The sequence below is a fragment of the Rhipicephalus sanguineus genome, chromosome 11 (genome assembly GCF_013339695.2).
Source record: "Rhipicephalus sanguineus isolate Rsan-2018 chromosome 11, BIME_Rsan_1.4, whole genome shotgun sequence".
Lineage (NCBI taxonomy): Eukaryota > Metazoa > Arthropoda > Arachnida > Ixodida > Ixodidae > Rhipicephalus > Rhipicephalus sanguineus.
In genome coordinates, this window is record NC_051186.1 from 80,311,303 (window position 1) to 80,333,574 (window position 22,272).

General features: G+C 46.7%; 1 protein-coding gene and 1 long non-coding RNA gene across 12 annotated transcripts in view; both read left to right on the forward strand.

Annotated features, from left to right (window-relative positions):
- Positions 1-22,272, forward strand: part of LOC119375196 (GRB10-interacting GYF protein 2) — a 676,837-nt gene that overhangs the window by 53,259 nt on the left and 601,306 nt on the right. The gene's annotated exons all lie outside the window — the stretch shown is intronic.
- On the forward strand, positions 1,388-7,442 carry LOC125760369 (uncharacterized). Its single transcript, XR_007417940.1, has 2 exons — positions 1,388-1,626; positions 7,094-7,442. It is a non-coding gene; the product is annotated as an uncharacterized LOC125760369 (long non-coding RNA).

The window sequence follows — 22,272 nt, forward strand, 5'->3', positions numbered from 1 at the left end:
AATCTCAAGCTTGCCTCAGACGAAGGATTCAACACCAATAGTCACACTCGTTCGGAGCTTTGGCAATTTTAGAGCCCTGTAAAAGCCTTTTATTCATCAATAGAGAGCCATTGGGTGTTTCCCAATATGCCTTACAAGTTTGCCATTGAAAGTTCTGTCTACGTTAATGCAACAGCTTAACATAATAATTCTAAGTTAGAAACACAGACAACTAACTGGCTAGAATGTGCTATCATATCCTAGTGGAAATGGAAGGACCGTAAATTATAGTGATAGAATCTAGCACACTTTTTGCAGTTTCAACAGGATTTGCATTTTTAAAATGGTTTCAATGTTGCAAAAACGGTTTGTTGTGCAGCTGGTGGACAGGCCTTCATACTGTGCAAAGGAGCCATTCGGATTGCTGTCAGTCTTCTGTTCTTTACATGCACCATAATCGTGCTTGATTTACAATCTATATTATAGGCATCCCCACTTTATTCTATGGCTTTTTATAAGGCAAAAGGAGTGATGCTGAGAGCGGCTTGCCATCACTGTGACTAAGGGACTGGCAACCTGTGTCAAGCCGTGGTGCTTATGCGCAGTGCGTATACATGCTGAGTGCACAAACACGAACCACAGCAACAGGGGCTTTATAATGCACAAGTGCTTTCCTTATAGATAAGGCCTTGCTCGTTTGCTGGCGTATTATTGCTATTGTGCTAAACTACCACTGTTTTACAATGTGATGTGTTGTGTATGACTGAATTGGTGCGTAAAATTGTGATAAAAATTTTCGAGCCATTCCATTTGTGAAGGCAGGTTACCATGAAGCTGTCTAGCACATAACACCAAAGATATGACAAATGTTAATGAAATCGTTTCTTGTTATGATTGGTGGTAAATGTGATGAAAGGTACACACACACACATTGGTTGTCTTGATCGGTGGCTCATTATTTTTGGTCATGGTTGATGACGATGGCCTTATTGTTTGCTATGATGCGCAATGATAGCTTGGTTACAACCTTGCACATGTTCTTAGCCAGGTCTCATCTATGCCTGTCTGGTGGTGAGGTTTGTACAATTGTGTCCGCACAGGAAGCCAAAGCATTCTAACACAAATTGCATAACTACGGTGGTTTGTTTTTTGTGTTTTATATTTTTTCAAATTAGAGGGTAAAAATTGGGTGCTATTTTTCAAGCTGGTAATTTGAGAGAAATCACATTTTCTGGAACATCATTGAACTGCATGTTTTTGGGGGGGTTTTAGTTTAGAAATGCTACATGAAATACATTTACACAAATTGATAAGTCAAAAGGACAGTAAAGAGCCTTGATAACATCTAGGAAAAGACACATTTAATTCACAAAAAGCTGATCACCGATTTTTACGCGTCCTTGTTAACGTACATTGCCATTTGCATGTGCAGCATGTTGGTCTTCATTCGAGAGCTGTCTCACCTTTGGATGTTCAGAGGCATCCACTTCCACCTTGAGCACCGCACCGTGCAGCCAACGCTCCGCGGAGCGTCTCTCGCGGGCGGCTGGGGCACGCAAGCGCAGTGACAACTGTAGGTGGTGCCTTCGCCGCGTCGTCTGCTAAAGCGCAGCGGCTCCGCCCAATCGCGCTTGCTCTTCGATGAAGGTAACTTAATCTCATGGAAATCGAGAAGCGCAGCGACTGCGCCTCGTTCCGCACTGCTTTTTTCCTACTGTTTTCTTTTTCTGCATGCGATCTTAAAAGTAATAAACCTTGGCCCGTGCATGAGTGAGATCGCCAAGCCGGGCTGGCACTCCCGCAACTAAGCTACTCAGATGCTTTGTGCCGTACAGTTAGAATATTCCCGCTACTCACACGGTTGTTTTCATCAGCTGAAAGTTTGGCGACACAAAGTCGACAATAAAAAAATATAATGTTGCGCTGGAATTGAAGGCTCACGGAAAACTTTCTGCTTCGTGCTAAAGTTTTGAGCCAAGAAATATATAAAGCGATACGCGGTGCTTGGGGTCACCTAGCGATAAAAGGGAGTCAAGCTTTATTCAGCGCCTGCTTACAGAAGTAATCATTTGTCAGCGGCGCTTCTTTGGTGAACTGATTGCGTGATATGAGTTCAGCTGAAAACTCTATTAGAATGCTTCTTCATTTTCTGCATGAATGGCACGAATAAGCATGGTTGCAAATGAGTAGCAAATTAGGGCGGCGTATTGGCGAGTTAAATTCGCTAGCGCATGAAGGCAGCAGTGCTGATAACACCTGAATGTAATGTAACTTCTCTGAAATTGGCAAATTGCTCACATCCTTTTGTTTTCAGGCGAGTAACAATCCAAACTTTCGCACATTTAAAGCTGTTATGTCAGACCTTACCATGCATTTATCGCCAATTTTGCGGCTGCCTAGCTTTGAAGCTGATCAAAAACATTTGCGTGAGCAGCGGGAACATTCTGGCTACTGGGCTCAAAGGAGCTGAGTTGCTTAGTTGTAGGAGTTCAAGCGCGGCTGTGAAAGTTTACTCATGCACGGACCGAGGTTTATTGGTTGTGAGATCGCATCCAGAAATGAAAGAAAACACTAGCAGCAAAAGCTAGACGGAACAAGGGTGCAGTCGCTTCGCTTCTTCTGAACCGTGCCGTATGCTGGATTTGCATGCGCATAGCAAGAGCGAAGTTAGCTTCAACCGCAAAGCAAGTACAATTCGGCAGAGCCTGCCGCGCTTTAGCAGACGACGCGGACGAAGGCTCCGCCTAGAGCTGTCCACTGCGCATACGCGCTAGTTACCCAAGCAACCAAGAGAGGCGCTCCGCGGAGTGCTGGCCGCACGGTGCGGTGTTCAAGGTGGAAGTGGACGACTCTGTACCTCAGCTGAAAGAACCCTCTCAACATCACAGCTTTCATTAGCTATAGTCGGGTTACAACTTTAGAAGGCAGCGGCATTTTCCCCTCAAAGGCGGAATGCATACGAGCCTCCACCAATAGGCGCGCACTTCAGGTGACGTCATGAGCCGGACGGCCGGTGACCCCGCCGACGGAGAACATGCCTAACATGCCTAGCGGGACTATTTCTTTAGTCGCGGAGGCAATTGGCTGCTGCGCTTCGGTCATCTGGGCGGGGCCTCTCCTGTCTTCTAAAGTTGTACCCGACTATAGGCACAGCAATGTCATTGCAGCATTTGCTGGCCTCGGGTAGTGAGCAGCAGAGTCATGCCAATATTCAGTGAGTTCAGCAGCTGGTTAGTGTGGATTGCTTCCAGCAAGTACTGGTTGCACTTGTGAAGTGAATTCATGTTTTTAGTCTCTAAAATGAAGGTAGGTCAGTTGTTATGAAATGACTGTCTCAGCAGACAAGAGTCTCTTGCAATGGATTCAATACTGCTTGCAATTTCCATAACGTTAGGTGGTTTTCACCTTTGTTTGAGACGTTCCGTTTAACAGTGCAGTACCATTCTGTGGAGAGTTTTGTGCAAAACTCCACGCAACATCTTTTCACTAATGTGGTGCTGCTGTTGGGTTACGTAGACAAACGGGTTTTACCAGTCATTGTTGAAAGCTCGCCGACCATCTGCGGATGATGGAGGATTTTAGCAAGTTTTGAAGGCGTCCGGACGGTTGCTTGCATCTGTGTGCGAGAGCAGACAATGCAGCACTGCATGTGTCACAACTTTGTGGGTGCACTTGTTCTAGCTTCCTACACGGTGATGTCGGTGTCCAACTTGTCGCCCAGAAACCGAAACCGAAAGTCGTTCATACAAATAAGGCGATGTGAAATAGTTTCGAGAGAATACATGAATTTGGGAGTGTGTCTCATGCTTCCTAGATCAATAAGAAATGTTTGCAACAAAGAATGCACAAGCCACAAATTTGATGGCACCACCCCTTTAAGTGGTTGTGTGTGAACTTGACGTCAATTTGGACACTTTGGTGGCTTTGTAACTCCTATCTAACAAAAATAATGCAACATGTTTTTAGAGATTAAGTTAGAGCACGTGCTTGGCTTTAATTCTGGGGAGTTTAAAGAAAATTGAAGATGGCCTTTTTTTTAAACTGAATTTCGAAGTATTTTATTTTTAGAGACGTTTCTTACCATATGCATTTATGGTTTGCGTCTGACATCATCCTCGGCAATCATACTTAGCACAATGGTTAACCTAATGCGTGGCAAATCTCTGGAAAATTTGGGAAATTTCGAGTATTATAGACGCGGAGTGAAAAATCTGAAATTAGAGCATTATTGAGCAATGGGTGCCGTATTTGCAACTTCTTTTGCATAAGTTATGGGCAACAGAACTGCAACATAACATTTTATAAATGCACGTTACTCACAGTAAGCCAAGAAAAATTGACTCGCAGCTGCAATAATTTCTTTGTAGGATCTCGTCAAAATCGTATTTTCGGGAAATTCGCGAAAAGCAGTTCTGCTGAGTGAAGACTTCCGTCCAAATTTTTTTGACTTAGGCAAATTTTTTTTTTTCGCAAAACTAACATTGGTTTCGTGGCCCTAGGGACTCATACAGCAAAATATTTTTTTTTTTTCAGCGAAATTAAAGGGGTCCACAGACATGCACCGATGTTATCTGAATACACTCTATCTGCTACAAAGTAGTAATCTTCATGTTTGCTCATGGAATCTTTATGAAATCGGAAAAATGTGGAACTAGCTGTACATTTGGTAATTTGCCCTACCTGCACGCTGTGGCACATAGGCTATACATAGGCGCCCCACTGATGCTTTTTTTAGTGTGAGCAATGGGGCCATAGTGGTCCCGAAGCATCAATTTTATGTACTTTTAAAAAATTTGAGGCGCGTTCTAATATGTTAATCTGGTACCTTCCCCATCTGACAAGTTTTTATCAGACTTTTGACTATGTAGTGAAGTGTACATCACAGGCTTGCTGTGTCAAAATTCTTCTATTATCTGCACCAGGCTCTCTCCTCTAACACTGTTGTCTTTCACATATGAGCATTGGATGCTTGCACGTGTTCTCCATGTATGGCAGGCTGAAATATTCATATTTATTTTCGTTGGCTGCTGCTTCCTTGCGTTAGTGTCAAAGCAGTTGGGGCATTATACAAATGTGCAGGCAACCATTAATTGAATCTGAAATGCATGTGCCGTATTTACTCGAATCTAAGCTGATGTTTTTTTATAAAAAACAATGTGCGAAAGTGGGGGGTTGGCTTAGATTCGAGTACCATGATTAAGTTTTTTTTTTTTTCTGGCCTTGCGAATTTCGAGTGTCGGCCTACAATCGAGAGCGGCCTAGATTCGAGTAAGTACGGTACATATTCTAGTACTGTCACTATAGCTTCAGTGGTGGTTGGTCAGCTTTCAGTAGTGATTCATCGCAATGGTGGATGCAGGGTGTCGGAACGAAATGTTTTTCGTTTCGGTTTTAGTTTCGTTCCACCGAAAAAAGTTCCGTTTCTGTTCCGGAACTAAAAAAATAATGTTTTGTAACGGTTCTTATTTTTATGCGAAAATTTGAAGGTAAAGTAACGATAAAAACATAGGATTTGTGGTAAACTTGCGCTCCTCTTAAGAACGTGGGACGGGTAAAACACGTTCTTCCCGCATTCTTCAGAGGAGCGCAAGTAACTGTACGACGAATTGCTACAGACTAGCGCGAGCTATGTGGGGTGTCGTGGCTGTGGCTGGCCCAGAAACCCGTCAGGGAGGAGACCAAGACAAACCAGCAACCATCTTTACTCCGCCGAGTCTCGGCCACAACTGCGAGCTGCGAGCGTGCCATCGTTCGTTTTCTTCTTCTACGGACGACGCGCTTGCAGCCGCCGCTTTTATACTTGTCTATACGCTTCTATACACTTATAGGAAGGAAGAACCAGAGGTCAGCAACAGGAAAGAGCAGGCAACCACAAACGGTGGCAGCAAGGCGGCTGCCACGACGACTGCTAACCCGAAAATGGATGCGGAGCCCCGGAGCCCCAGTTGCCACGGACAACACCGGGACCTTGGTTACGTGGTGGACGAACCGTGCCGACGTGTGGTCGTGCACGCCACGTGCTGTCCGCTGTGGCCAAGGATAGCGGCTACTGCGCCCTCCTCCCCAGTTTCACCGGAGGGGAGGGGGCAGTATAGAAGCGGTGGCTGCGAGCGTGCTGGCCGTAGAAGAAGAGAATGATGAGCGAATGGTGCGCTCGCAGCTCGCACTCAGCAGCCACTGGCAGCGGGCAGTTGCGGCCGAGGCTCGGCAGAGTAAAGATGGTTGCTGGTCTGTCTTGGTCTCGTCCCTGAGGGGCTTCTGGGCCAGCCACACAAAACCCCAAAACTAGCACCCTTCCAAGTTACTGTATTTAAATTTCTCAAAAGTGAATTACGAATTTTCTGAGCAGGTTCTATGTTTTGTGTCAAGGGAGTGAGCATTTTCTCAGAAGCAGCCCGTCATCGAGGGTGCAAGACCGCTGTTCTGATAAAACAAACTTCAGCACCGAGAATGCCCTCTCCACACTAGTGTGACTGGCACACGAAAGTCCACTTGCATTAATATAAACAGCTCTGGTTGCCACTCTTTTCATTTTTCATAAAATTTGAACATCTTTACTTTGGAATTCTTGCATGAGATAAGCGCTAACACTATACCCTGACATATGTATTATTGCTCACGTTGCATGACCTCGGTTGTTCCAGGTCACCAAGTTTTCCCGGGAACTGAAAACTGATAAAAAATATTTCGGTTTCACTCTGGAACGAAATAATAGATAACGTTTGTTATTTTCGTTCCGGCCAAAAATATCTTTTGTTTTTGTTTTGGTTTTAGTTCCGTTCCGACACACGGGGTGGATGGCTATGTAATTTCAAGCTGTGATATTGGTGCAAGCCACATATACAGGGGCAATGCAAACATTCAAAGGAGCGTGTATTGATTTCAAAAGTTCCGGCTGAGCCCCATCTAGCAGTGAAAAATTTTCACATTGCAGCATACTAGCAACACGTTATGTTGCCAAATTTTTCCATTATCTTATGAAACTGTAGGCTGTGGTCCCATGTTGTTCACTTCCCTTTCTTTTTGTTTAGTGACTTCAGTTGATCTGCAAGTTCTTTCTTGTCTCAATGCATCACATTTTTCCTAATTGCACTAATTTTTTTTGTTCCTACAGCATCGGTTTCTCAATTCCTCGAAAGAGCCACGACGTGCGCTCTTAGCAATTGATGGGTACCATGTGCACAGAGGCCAAGGGATCGATCAGCTGGCCAAAATCGTCAGTTCTCTTGCCCGTGACTTCGGACCTGGAGTGAAGTCACATGGACACAGCGAGCTGGGTATCTGCTACAGGCTGCTGAAGTGCAGCCACTGCAACACAAAAGGCCACGAAGTCCTGCGAGTGCAGCAAATTCCTTCGCCTACCTTCCCAACATGAACCAAGACTGCTTTAGATCATCTTAATGTGTAAAGCAGCACACAAAAACAAGACATGAAAGGAGGAATACAATTGAACAGGCCAACCACTGCACTTGCAATTAGCTTATTTTGAAGGGAAAAAAAGGAGGGGGTAATACACATATGCACAAGTGCACAACATTCAAATTTTTTTTAAGCACCGTTATGAGCAAAAGTCATTGTTGCATGTGGTGCACTTGTGGGTATGTACTATATACATATTTTTTAAAAGAATAAACTAGTGGCAAGTGCAACAGTTGTCCTGTTGAATCATATTAATCCTCTTGTGTCTTTTTTCTGTGCGCTGCTTTACATGTTCAGATGCTCTGTCATCCAATTCACCCGACTTTCAACCTTACTGAAACTTGGCAAATGCTGCCTGCCATGAAACGGCCCTTTTCAGGGCCACCCATGTGTTGTCCGGCTGGTTGCGAATGCTCCCAACTGTTACCCAGATAGCCTCCTTGAAACTTGAGAGGAGTTGTACGGCGCATGTTGACTCTGCTGGCTGTATATTACTTTTGTATAATTAAGATTGTGCCACAGGGTCTTTCAATTGAAAGTAATACATATAGCATGACCTTGCATTAATTATCTTTCATAAATGCTAATCACTACTCGAACAAATCGAGAACGTTTCTGTATTGCAGCAAATAAATGTAGAAATTGCATATGTCATCACACCTTTATTGCCCAAAAAATTGCATTTATTGCACATTCATCAAGCAAGTGACCTATGCAGGACACTATCTCTGCAAGCTCAGATGTGCACGCGCAGGCCTTGCATTTATGGCTTTGCTATCTCGGCAGCCCTCTGTTCTATTGCTACCTGTGAATGTGCCAAGCAGATTGGTCTGAACGGCATCACAAGTAGCTAAACACATTTTAGAGCGCAATGAACTGGGCTAGTTGGTACTACTTCATTATGTCACAGTGCGAGGAAAGAAGCCAAGGCACACAGTGCTGTGTCCCAGCTTTTTCCTCGTTCTGGGAGCACTGGAACAATGAACATTTGAGAACATTCACTTGGAGCTCCTACCATCACATTTGGCTACATGCTCCAAGCCCAGCTCGTCCAGACATGATTCAAGGCATCACAGTTGTGTTCGCATACATCATCTGTGTAGAGAACAAGTTATTTTGAATTGAAAAATGGCCATCCACCTGTTTTGTACAAGGCTACCAGGAAATCCATACTGATTTCTCAGAAAGGAAGACAAAAAATTCGTACTGTTCCTGGGCTCAAGCCTGGAACCAACACCTTTCCAGGGCTGTTTCTCTACAACTGAGATAGCCAGTAGGCTAGCAATGGGCAGTGTAAGGGCCAATTAGTTGAAAAGTCAAAGCACACAGAATGTGGCAAATGGGTCCTGTGGAAACGTGCAGCAGCTTTTAGCAGAAGATTCTGCGTTAATATCTATTTATGAAAATCAAACTTGAAAGAAAAAACATTACTTGCAGCTGGTTATAAGCTACTTATACCTACTGTGCTTTCCACAGAACTCATTTGTCATATTCAGTGTCCATGCGCTTCAAACTGAATTTGCCCTCGCACTTTGATTACTAGCATACTGGTTAGCTTAAATGGTAGAGCGACCACCCCGAAAAAAAGTCGTTCTCGAGTTCAAACTGTGGACCATGTCAAATTTTTCGCCAACTAAAATGCTGTTCTTTATGAGAAATCCATATGAATTTTATCGTAGCTTTGTGCAACAAATGGGATGGAATGGAGTGGATGGCCATTTTTACATTCATAACCCTTTCTATGTTGTGCAAAACTCCGCTGTTATAAACGAGTCATTTTCTAGCAGCCAACAGCACATCATAGTGTTTGTAGATCTGGAGTGCTTCCCAATACGGACCACTGAGAATGGCACAGTTGCATTGTGGGGCAAAAGTATATGGACAGTTTGTGCCACTGAGCAAGCTTATGTTATGAGGCCCAGCAGCACATAGTGCTGGCATTGTTGACATAGTTCCTTGAAAGGCAGTGGGGGTTAACATAGGCTGAAGTTGAGGCATCTCCGTTGTAGTGCAGACAAAACGGGTGCGGATAGTTCGTTCATGCTACTGAGAGAAAGTAACGGAAGACATGGCAGCAACACACAATGCCGTTTATGAGTTTGCAAGGCAGGCCAACTGCACCAAGGCGGATGAACTGCAAACAAGAGAGCCACATGGTGTTTCTAAGTGTCAGGCTGTACGTCACGAAAATTTAGCTCAAGAAAGTGAGCCCATAGTGTGCACTATAGGTGACCGCATCTGTTTGTATATAACATGGCAAATAAGCTGATTGGTACAAACTGAGTGAGAAGAGTTTAGCAAGAGTTTCATGCCACGTCTTGAATGTGCTTGAAAAAGTGCGTGAGCCAACATGTTAATAGGCTGCTATCGAACAATGTATCTAGTTTTTCTTTTCTAGTAAGACCTGTATATCCAAAAGTTGGCCTCCCAGACAAATATGTATTATGGGTGTCATACTGTCAATTTTGATCACGATGGGACCTGACTGGGTAGAATTTCTCTACTGTGATTATTTACTGTATGCAAGTTGCAGAAACGAGTCAATCACTGTTGAGAAATTTGACCCTGATTGGGCTTAATTGCGATCAGCAGTGCACCATGTGACAACGGTATCATCCGAGTTAGTTTCTAAGTATGGTCTACATCCAAGCCGTGGATGGATCAACCTGTAAACCTAAAGCGGCGGCACTTACGACTGCAGTTTCGCAAAGTCGTACTCTGTCTTGCTGCAGCTTTTAGCACACCATTCTTTCTATAACTGTTTGAGACGCTTTGTATACAACTGTCTACATCACATGTTTTTGCTAGTCGTGTTGACTAGTGGCTAAGAAAGAACAAGATACATTTAAGAGTGGATAAATTGAACCTCCTGTGTAATAGATCTGTTTTCAACTTCATTTTGCAGTGTACTGTTAAATATAGTCAATTAGCAGAAGGCACTACCATGTTTGATGTTCCGCTTTTTCCAAGTCACCTAAAAAGTATAATTTATCTTTGCTCGAAATGATCATAACCAAAAAAAGAAAAATTAGTACTATATTTCTAGCCTGAGATTTCATTCTATTTTTGCAAAAAGCAGAACATGAATGACTTCAGGTTCAATGCAATTGCAGTTTAATCAAGATTAGTTACTATAAAGCACATACATGACAATATTTTTGTTGCAACGTCGAGTCCCTTGAGATAATGTGCAACTCTGACGAATTACAGGCAGTTCTTCATAGATCGCGTCTGAAAGGGTTTAATGTAGTCGAATGAAAGCTCGCACTTGAATCGAAAGTTCAACCCGACTTGCAGCTCAGTTGTAGCAAGTTCTACTGTGCGTTTAGTTCTGATTTTTTTCTTTTTTTTTTGCACGAAGTTATACAGAACACACCCTCAATTGGTGCGCTGCTGGCAGGCACTGATTAGTTACTGCATATGCTACCTTTAGGTAGCGTAGTCAGTAACTCTAGCACTGATAAGAAGAAATCAGCGTCTTTAGGTCAAGGGTGCTTGAACTCTTCCAAAAACACCCCCTTTCGTGAAAACGAGCAAGTGTAGCGCAAGAATTTTCAAAAGCTTTACGTTGCGAGGGGTGTTGGACGTGAACAATTCTGTCTTATCAATAATGCAATGTCCTGATGCACTGACAGCGCAGAGGTCATCAAAAGCAAGCTATCGCTTCCATTATAGCACTAAAAGCGCCTTCAAAGCAAAGCTGTCAAATTGAAATCACGGTTTACATGTATGTACAAAAAAAAAAGAGGGGGGGGGGGGGGCTGGGCAGTCATCGACGCCCATTAGCAAAGCAATATTTGTTCGCGGCAATACCTAGTACATCTGAATTTGCTGCACAGCTTTAGCTTATATTTTGTGTGGTACCCGCGCGTTCATGCACGTTCACGATCGTGTCCCGATCATCGGAAATGAATTTTCAGAGCTCGACTGGCTCGATACCACATCTAGCGCAAGTTAACGATCAAAGAGCTCGATACCTATCGAAAGCGCAGAGCATGACACTCATACAAAGCACAATGTTGAATTGGAAGTTGCATCGGAACGTGTATCTTACCAATGACCTCACCTGCTAGTGGTGGGCGAGCGGAGTCGAGTACGAATATCCACGGGTGAAAAAGGCACCACACCTTCACGTGTGAGAAGACATACCCTAAACTCGATAGCGAGCGTTAATGTTAACATTACCGCGTACAAGAAACTAGCGAAAGAACAATTTACATCGCGCAAACGCTGCAAATTGCAAATAAACAATCCGCCATTGCAGACGATGTCGATGTTGATCGAGCTCTCCTCTGTAATAAAGGATTCGCGCCGTAGCCAGAAAACGTGTGCAAATACCGCTGCAATAATAATAATAATAATAATAATAACAACAATAATAATCTAAGCATTCATAAAGAAAGAAACAGATCTAAATCGATTCTGACTCTGTCCTCGTGGCTTGAAATGAAACTGCATTGCATTACTGTAATGAATGTAGTGCAGAAACCGCATGCACAAGTATGCATTATCAACACAGGAAGACACAACCAGGTTAAGCTTTGACAATAAGGCTTTATTAAAATGCTGGTTTGGTTCCTCCATAGCTTTGGGAAATCAATGTCATTTAACACCTCTACAATCAGTAATACAATATCTGAAATGAGAAATCATAAGTGAGAAATGGGCAGGTCAGCACATTCACCAATCGAACACTTTGCATTCCAGTCAATTATTAATTACAGCAGCAGTTGTGTCAGATAGAGCAGATGAGACATATGAGTGACTTAAATTTTATATTTAGTGGAAACCTCGGTCCAGTGCCAACATCAACACATAGTACTTTTCATATTTGTTGAGGCATGTGGTCATCATTGGCAATAATAATAATAATTTCTGGGGTTTTACGTGCCAAAACCACGAGGTAGGTAAAGGCACGCTGTAGTCGAGGGCTCCGGAAATTTTGACCATCTGGTGTTCTATAGACCATCTGGTGTTCTTTAACGTGCACTGCCATCGTACGTACACGGGCTTCTACCATTTCGCCTCCATCGAAATGTGACCGCCGCGGCCGAGATCGATCCATGACTTTTGGCTCGGCACTGTTGTGGCCGCCTCCAGCTTTGCAATGCTTTGCACTATGTGCAATGCCCGACTCGTTTCAGTTACTGTTTCAGGTGGGCTCTCATAGTCGTTATTGTCAGTGCTTGACAATGTGTTAGCAATGACCACACAGTGAATGTGCTTGCACACTTTGAAGTGTATCAGGTGCGCACACACTGCACATTCATTGCATCTCAAGGGACAGCAAGCAGCATCCCCGACTTTTGTCACTGTATAAGAGTGCCCTTTAGTAGACTGAGATGGCACAGTCCACGTGCCGTCTTCGTTTAATTTGGCACAACCTGCCATTTCAGTGCCAGATCTGTGGTACCTTTCAACTGCACTCAACTTCTTGCCCTTTGATCATCTGGATTGCCCTCTTCATCAAAAAATGATATGTCAAGTCCATGAGTGCAGAAATTAGTTTATCAACACGCTTATTCTTCTTTCCCTCCAGCATGCTGTGCTTCATCGTCCTGTGCATGCTCTCAAGGTGCATGTTGGTGTTGATACCTGCCCTCGTCCTAAAGCAGTAGGCCCGCTCTTGAGGTCTAACTGCATAGTTGTCCTTGAAGTACTTCAGAAAATCCCTCAGTTTTTCTTCCTCAGTGTCAAGGAATGATTGAAGATACTTTTCAAATTCTTGCTGGTCAAGGAACTCTAAAAGGAGTCGCACGTTGTGGTACACGTCTGGCCTCAGTTGTTTTTCTACACACTCATGTATCTTCTTCTGCCAATTCCTATCCACATGCCAGGTGCAGAGAAGTTTCTGCTGAGGGACACCCATAACTGACGACCATGCCTTGTAAAATTGTGAGGCGTCATCAGACATAAATGTCTTAGCAGCCACTTTTTCGTTGATGGCACACTCAAGAGACCTGAAAAAGCTGCCAAGTTTTCCTCATTCATCCTGTTGCAGATGAAATAGGCTATAGGTATACCTTATCCCACTTCATCTAGCACTAGAAGAGTGGTCAGCTCAAACTGTTACCCTGTAGTTCCATGTGTTGAGTCAAGACACACAGTGCCCGTGCCCAATTCTTCTAACAGCTCTTTTTGTGGCTCTGTCATCAAAGCAAGGGCAAAATCTGTTGCACCAAAAGTACCAGTTGGGTCCACTGCACCTTGTGCCTTATACAGACAGACAAGTGTTTCACCTTTGTCTTACATTGCTTTCACCCACATATCTACACTGACAGCATCATTGGTGTGACACTGTTCAGGAGCAGCAATGTGAAACTGCCGTTTGATGTTATGCAGAGTTATGCGTTCTGCCAAATGTGCTGGCCTCAGCTTACATGCCCCCAACAGATGTTCTTATATTATTCAATATGGTTTTCATGGGCACACCACGCTCCAGGTCCTCTGCTACGTTGGTTAACCCCGTTGGCCTTTTCTTTGTCACTCATCCTCAAGTGCTGAATTTCTGCTTTATGGCCATAATGCTTTCTTTGGTACCTTACATTTATGGTGATATCTTCAGGTGCCGGGCTCTGAGTGTTCTCCTTCTTCGTCACAGTAATAAATGAAAGACATATCTTACCGGACTTGCAGGTACCCTGACTTTTTTCTCGACGATTACCATGACCTTCCTTTGGCCTAGCCACTCCTGATCTATTAGAGTAGTAGTGGCTCCTCGTTTCCCCACTGGCCAGCTTTTTGGGAGCCGTGTGAAGAACAAACCAACAGTTCTCATTCGCCTCTTCCTGAGCTTTCCATTCACTGAATTCTGTAATACAAATACAACAGAGAGAGACATTAAACCAACGAAAATAGTTCAAAGGCCTTAGACATAGATTACAGGGGCGTAGCCAAGGGGGGGGGGGGGGGTTCAACCCCCCCCCCCCGAAATTTTTTCAATTTTGCTTGCGTATATAGGCACGCACACATACAAACGCACGCACGAACATACATAAAGTATGGTTGAACCCCCCCCGAAAAAAATTTCTGGCTACGCCCCTGATAGATTAATGTCAAATGTTTTATTTTGCTCCCTCACTCTCTCTGCTTCACAAAATAAATTAAGTCCTTCAGTTACCCTTCATCTCATTCAGTGCACTGATATTCTTTCTGAAAAACTTCTGAAGCATAAGTTTTTGACCGAGCTTACGAATGTGCTATCAACGGCAAAAACGACTGGGTGATAAATGTGACATGAGATGAACATGGGTTTTAACAAAAATGGGTCATACAAATGAAGAAACAAAGTGTACGGCTTAACAGCGGAGGTCATCAAAAGGTATTAAAAAAGGCCTTTAAAAGGTTAAAACTTAAAAAGTAAGAACAATAAAAGTCAACAGGTTTTGCAAAAACACAAAATCTTTCTTCGAGAGCACACGTTTTCCAGAGTTTTGTGTGACCTTGCGGAGACCTTGTTGCACAGACTCAAGAAAACCAGTGATGTGCCTCCAAAAAACAGAGATGGGACAAAAACTGCTGTTATCCCATACGTGCACCAAGTGTCACATAGGATTAAGAAGGCTGCAGGGTGCGCAGGAGTCAGTGTAGTGTTTACCGCCCACAACAAACTTTGGAGGCCTGTGCAAGCGTGTAAACGTGAACAGTGAAAGGCCTGACATGCTGCAAGAAGCACACCACGCGGTTTTTGTCTTGCAAATGCGGCATCGTGTATAAGATTCCGCTCTCTTGTGGATGTGTTTACATCGGCCAAACTGGCCAATGTATTAACGATCGCTTGCGTGAACACGCCAACAATTTAAAAGTCTGACGGCAACATGGCCTTACACTGTGCAGCTTGCGGTTGTACCCCCTTTCTTGACCAGGCTGTCATAGCTCGAGAAATATATGATGCATCATGTGCAGAACAGCTCGGACCCAGCTGTGTCAGCATGCCCTCTGTGTCACTCTCGAAGAAAGAGTCTGCGTTTTTGCAAAACTTTTATTGTTGTTCTCACTTTTTAAGTGTTAACCTTTTCAAGGCCATTTTTAATACCTTTTACAGCCTCCTTTGTTCAGCCGCATCATTGTTTCTTCATTTGGATGACCCGCTTTTTGTTAAAACCCATGTTCATCTCATGTCGCATTTATCACACAGCCGTTTTTGCCGTTGATAACGCATTCATGAGCTCGGTCAAAAACTTCTGTATGGTATCAAGGGTTTTTTCGCTTTGTCGCCCTGTTTCCATGGGCACGTTACCGCCTGTAATCTTTAGCGAGAAAAAAAAAAGCGTAAGGAAGAAAAAAAATTAAATTTTTTTTTTGATAGTCTTGTTCTGAAGCACTCGATGTTACCACGTGATGAGTGTAGTGCATTAAATGTTAGTTGGAAGTAGCGCTCTATGTGTCGTTTTCACTGTCCCTGTCTTGTGCGCTCACCTGTTTCAACACATCATGTATCCACCGGACATATTTGCTCTGCTTTGTTTTTAGAGGGAAAACAAAAAAGCGACGCAAGCGGCAGTACTTTCAGTGTGATCGAGCAAATTGTGAAAATTAGTGCCTCTGTGCATACTTTTCTTTTTTTTTTTCTACGCGACAAGCACATGCGAATTATAACTAGCTGGCACAGTGAATGCACGTGGAAGCGGTCATGTGCTGTACAGCCTCACCACAAAAGATGATAAAAATGCACTGACACTGTCTTTTCCAACAACTATAAACTGAAAACAGGATGGGTACTCACCTTTATCTTTGTGGAACGCCTGCTGCACGTAGTCGGCGGCGAATTTGTGCGCTGCGATGTGGTGCTCCACATATTTTTCCAGTGAAGACAGGCCAACGCCACAAACGTCGCATTTCATGGGAGTATTGACTTTTGCGGCTACTTGACGACACCGACGACACTTCGTGACACGTGCGCGGAGACAGCGCCGGCGGAGGTGAAGATGACACTAGGACATTAGGGACGAAATTCATGAAGCACGTGACATACTAGGCACTCCGTGGCGACACGGGGAAATGTCAAAACTAACTTAGGGAAAAAAAGTCTTCAAGTGACGTCACACGTGAGTGACGTAGCAGTGACGTCATCTATTGTTCGCGAGAGAGCCCAGTACTCCGGCGAAACGCATGTCGCTCGGCTCACTGGCAGGCACAGAAGTATCAAGAGGCTATGGTGGCAGGATTAGTTCGGTACGCCGCCGCTACCCTATTTCTAAAAGCCGGCGGAAAAACGCATGGAGTGCTTGTTACTTATTTCAAGACTACAGCCAAGTACAGGTACAGTTTCCGTCTCTGAAGTGGTAGATCTAGATGTCTCTGGTCGCACTGGGCGTGACGTGTGGGCAACACCCACCCACGGAAGTTGCCCTCTTTAAACACGCTCGAAAAGTCCGGGCGCAACGTCCCCGACCATCCAATGGCAAGTGTGGTGGCTACGGGCATTGCAATGCACAGAAAGTGCACGAGTTCGCCGCGTTGCCTTCGAGTGAGGGGATCATGCTCGAGCGGACTGCGCGGCCACCGGTCCTAAGTGCATCCACTGCTATGGCCCCCACGTCGCCACCGAACCCCGCTGTCCTCGCTGGCAACACGAAAGAAAGGTGTTGGAAGCTATGGCCTGCGCGGACCCGCCCCTTTCTCGCCGTTGGCAGAGAGACTCGTAGAATACAAGGACGCGCCTGCTCGCGCCCCTTCTGCCGCCGTCTCATCGGCGGTGCAGCCGGGGTTGCAGCGCCTCCTGCCACACCCGATCCCCTGCACCCGACAGCGAGGTACACAAGGAGCGTTCCCGGAGCCCTTGCTGCTGCAGTTCAGGCCCTCATCAGGACCCTCCCGCAAGATGGACCGGTCTTCCAGCTCTGCAGCGCGGCCCTGGCCGCCCACGCCGCACTCGGCCAGCATGGCTAGCAACTAGGTGTTTCGGCCGCGGATTCTCCAGTGGAACGTCCGTTCCCTCCACTGCCGACATGCCAAGCTGTCCAACCAGCTCCTCCGGCGCGAGTATGATGTCCTCCTTCTGCAGGACACCTACGCTCGCGCCGGAACTTGACCGAACTGCACCGAACTGCCGCGCAGTTCGGTGCAGTACGTGCGGCTCCCATCACCACCGGCAAGCCTCGCGCGCCCTCTACGTACGCGCCTACGTTCCGCACGCCACTGTGAATATTGAAGACCGATCATGAGTGACACACTCGAGGCCGTCGCCTTGACCGTACGGATGGGGGCCACGGACACCAGCGTCGCGAGTGTTTACGTTCGTTCTACGGCCTTCTCGTCGCGGTGGGATACCAGCTTTGTGATAAACCTCCGGGCTGTGCGGCGCCGTGCACAAATCGTCACAGAACGCTCCAGGCAGCCGAACACTGGCGGGAATATAACCGCATCGACGCCGTCTGCCGCAGGCACGCCCGACGTCGACGCTCCCAGAGCTGGGACAGCCTGACTCTCTCGACAACCCCACGAAACCACGCCAAGGCCTGGCGCATTTTCGCCGCGGTTCTATGCACCAAAACGCCTCGCAGCCCGGCTCTCTGCATCGCGGTCGCGATGCGAATAACTACGCAGGAGCTGGCTGAACTGCTGGCCGACAAGTCCCCCCCCCCCCTCCCTGCTCGCTCCCGCCGCAAGGACTGCCCCCTTGCCCGCTCTCAACAGGACAGCGCTGTTCTCTCCCGAGAGATATTTTCGACGCAGGGCATCCTCTTGGAGATCCGCGCGCTATGCACGGAGGAGTTTACTCTCAGTGAACTCACGGTCGTGCTAAAACACCGAACCAAGCAGTCTTCCCCGGAACGGATGGCATCACCTATCAGTGTCTGCGCAACATAGGCCGCTCAATACTTCCCGTCTCCTTGACGCCTACAACGAGGTGGGCGCACGGGCCAGCTTCCCCCCAGCTGGAAAGAGGCGCTCGTGGTGCCCATCCTCAAGCCACGGAAACCGGCCACGGAGGTCGCTTCCTACCGACCGGTCCTCTCACGTCGGCTGCTGGAAAAGCCTGGAGGCCATGGTGCTACAACGCCTCCGCTGGGAATCACCGCAACCACGCCTTCCCGCCTGGACGGAGTGGTTTCTGCCCGAGACGATGTCATCGCCACTCTACAGGAAGCCAAGTTCCGTGGCAAGTACGGCATTCTCGTGCTGCTCGACGTCAGGAGCGCATTCGACTGTCCTGCCCCACTCATCGATCATGGTAGCACTTTGTGACCTCGGTGTTTGCAGGCTGATGCTCTCTTACCTCGAGGCTTCCTGGGCCGGTCCGCACACTTCGTGTCCGCAGGGGCTCCACCATTAGCGATCCTCGCCCCGTCACTGCGGGCATCCCGCAGGGCAGTATACTCAGCCCTTTTCTTTTTCACTTGGTGCTGGCCAAGCTCCCTGACTATATCCCTTGCGACACTCCATGTGAAGTGCGTGCGGCAATTTATGCCGATGACATTGCCTGTTTGCCTGTGGCCCAGCGCTGCCCAGCCCTCCTCGAGTCCCTCCAGGTGGCTATCGATGCTGTCGACACATCTCCACTGGGATCGGACTCACCCTCGCCGCCTCAAGACGGGGGCGTCCTCGTCCATCCGCAGGCATCCACACGCTCTACCACACCTCGGCTCTCCCTCCGGGCTTACTATCGACTGGTAAAAGAAGGTATGCTACCTGGGAGTTACCATCGACAGCCAGCTCAGCTGGCGGCCGGCTGTCAACGAGCTGCGTAAAAGCAACCGCAAGCTGCGAAGCACCGCACGCACCCTCCTTGCGCGATGTCGCGGCTGCACCACGCCCTCGCGCTCCGAGTCTACAACTCCGTTGCATCGGCCCGCGTCCTTTACACGGCACCGGTGGCCTCACTCAGTGCCTGCCAGCTAGCTGCCCTGGACACGATCATCGAGAAGCCGTGCGGGACTACTACGGACTCCCCCACACTTCCCAGTGGGCCCCACCCTCGCTGAGGCCGGTGAGCAACCCGTCTCCTACGAGTGACCAAACTGGCACTACGACTTAAAAGCACAACACAGGGGCAAATCCTGGTCAGCCGACTACATGCTCTACCTCACTCATCATGGGGCAACGGTGAGTGAGCCCACACCCTCCTGGTCATCAGCAAGACCCTCGCCGGCGTCAAGGCGAAAGCGCACTCCCCCTCGCAGCTAAGCTGCCGATCGTGCCGCGAAGGAGGCAACACCATCCCAGCGCCGAGTTCACCGACTTCGTGAGTTGGACGCCTCCTCGTCGCCCGCTATGTTCGCGGCAAACATCCCGATCCTCGGATGGCGGCCGGCAATGCCCCACGGTGCCTACCACTCAAGGGACTTTCGGTCGAGACCTCCGCCTGCTCCTTCGGCTGAGGTTCGGCTGCCATTATGCTGCTGTGCGCAAGCACAGACTTTCCGGCCAAGGCAGTCCATACTGCGCGGACTGCGGGGAACTTGAAACCCTTGAGCATCTTCTGCTCCACTCCACTGCTTTGGACGCCAGCAGGAACACCATGCTTGATGTGTATGCCAGGCTCGGTCTACCACGGTCTTGCGACAAGGACCTCCTCTTCCCGGAGTGTCGTAGCGCCACGTCAAATGGGCGCTCCGCGCTGCTGGTCTTCATTGACGGCAACGGCTTCGAGTGCGTGTTGGTTGTTTTTATTTCTCCTTTTTTCTTTTTTTCTCTTTTTTTCCCTTCCGTGTGTGCGGTGCCCGTGTGGTTGCCTACTTGGAGTCCTCCCCTTTTTTTATTATTATTTTAATCACTCTCCACCTTTTCTCTCCAGTATCCTCTTTAATTCCCCCACCCCTCCCCCTGTGCACTACTGCTGAGGTGTCCTCCTTGCGAGACAGTTGCAGGGTGCACTGTTATCTTCATTTCCAGCTTAATAAGCACTCCCCCCCCCCCACGTTATCTTTATAACGGGGCGGTGACAAGTGTGCCACCAGGCTCGACAATAAATATATATATATAATACCTTTCTTTTTCTTAATGTTGGCTTAATGTTCTACTTCAATTAACTCAATCTTATTACAGAAAAAAAAATGTTCATTCTCAGCCCAGTTCTCTGCCCTTTACGGCAGACCGTCCTTATATTTTTTTTTCGAATATTTATTTTTGTCCTTTCTCTCTATTTTTTGCCACCGATACTCTAACCGTCTCTACTATTTCAATCGCGGGTGTGTTCAGCTTCCATGTTGTCCCTGAAACCCAAGGCTTCATGGAGGCTCGTGCCCAAACGTACACCTGGGCACGATATCTCCACATTCACTCATAACATGCTCCGCCGTTTTCTTATCTTCTCCGCAGCATGTGTATTGTTCTTCTTCTTACTGATCTCGCTTTAAACTACGCGTCTAAGGCAAACCGATCTCGCTTAACAGTAAAGCGCTTCCCCCTTGAATTATCGTAAAATCCTCGCTCCTTATTTCATTTTTGCCCTTTCAGTAGTTACTCAAAGATGGTTTTTTTCCATAACTGCCGTCCAGTAAATCCTTTCCGCCTCTCTGACTTTTTGCTTAACGCTCTTTGTTGACATGTTGCTTAAACTACCAACTGTATATTACTATGAGCCTCCTAGTTCTTTTTCTCCACGGTTGTCCCGCTCTTCCTATACAAATAACGGAACACCTGCTCTGCTCATCTATTTCCTTCATATTTCTTAGCCTTTCTTTCAACCTTATTTGCTCTGAGCTTCCCTCGCCTCAAAAACCGGCCCATCCCATATCGTCCTTTACAGCCTCATTTGTCGTCTTCCCGTGAGCACCCAACGTGAGGCGTCCCACAGTCCTTTGATTTATATCAATCCTGATTGCATCTCAGCCCTCATGCACACCACGAGTTCCCAAAAGTAAGCCCCGGAACCATTACACCTTTCCACAGGCGTCGAAGCACCTGTACCTATTGTGTCCCCACAATGCTGTTGACTCATTGCTATCTCATTTTTGTGCTCACTGGCTTCATCGCTATCTACAAACTTGGTCTGACCTCCTAATGTTTTTTTTCTCTCGGCTTTGTTCTGAAATAGTATAAAAAATTTGGAGGACGCTTGAGCTTCGCCTTCAAGACTAGAACATGATAGCAAAATCGGGCCCCATTCGCATCGCCTTCTCAATCGGTAGCCTGGCTTCACTTCTCGATGGACATCTAACCGTGCCACAAGGAAAGGAATGTCTGTCTGCGTAACATTGGTCGTTTCAAACTATCCTAGAATGCCTACTGCAAATACAGTTGCGAAGTGCCCACTGCGACGTAATTCTTCCTTTTGCAAATTGGCGAAATACCCACTCTGCGTCGATAAGGCAATGCGCGCAGCCGCACACTTTGTTGACGCTGTTGCTGATAATGATGATTAATTATGCCTGTGCACTTTGTATTGTATGGGGCTTTAAACCACCCGCTCGATGCACAGATAACATGTTTTGACGCTTACTGCAATGATACGCTTTTGCCATGCAATATTACATACGTTAAGGAGACTGCTCGTACGACATGATATTCTTATAGCGTTTTTTTCTCGAACCAGATCCAGCACTGGCGTGGCTCTGTGGGAAAACGCCTGGCTGCCACGCAGAAGGCCTGGAATTGATTCCCACATGAGCCGAAGATTTTGATTATTTATTGCATCTACTTTGAAATTTCACTCACAGACAATGCCAATTTTTCGCTCGCAATCAACCATGCCAGTGCCGCCATTTCTACAAAACGAGCTCCTTAATGCTGTCGCATAAAAATTAGGCCGCCACAGTGGTCCAGTGGTTACTGTGCTCGGCTGCTGACTCGAAAGACATAGGTTCGATCCCAGCTACGGCAGTCGCATTTCAATGGAGGCGAAATACTAGAGGTCCATGTACTGTGCGATGTTGGTGCATGTTAAAGAACCTCAGGTGGTTAGAATCGCCTGGAGCCCTCCGCTATGGT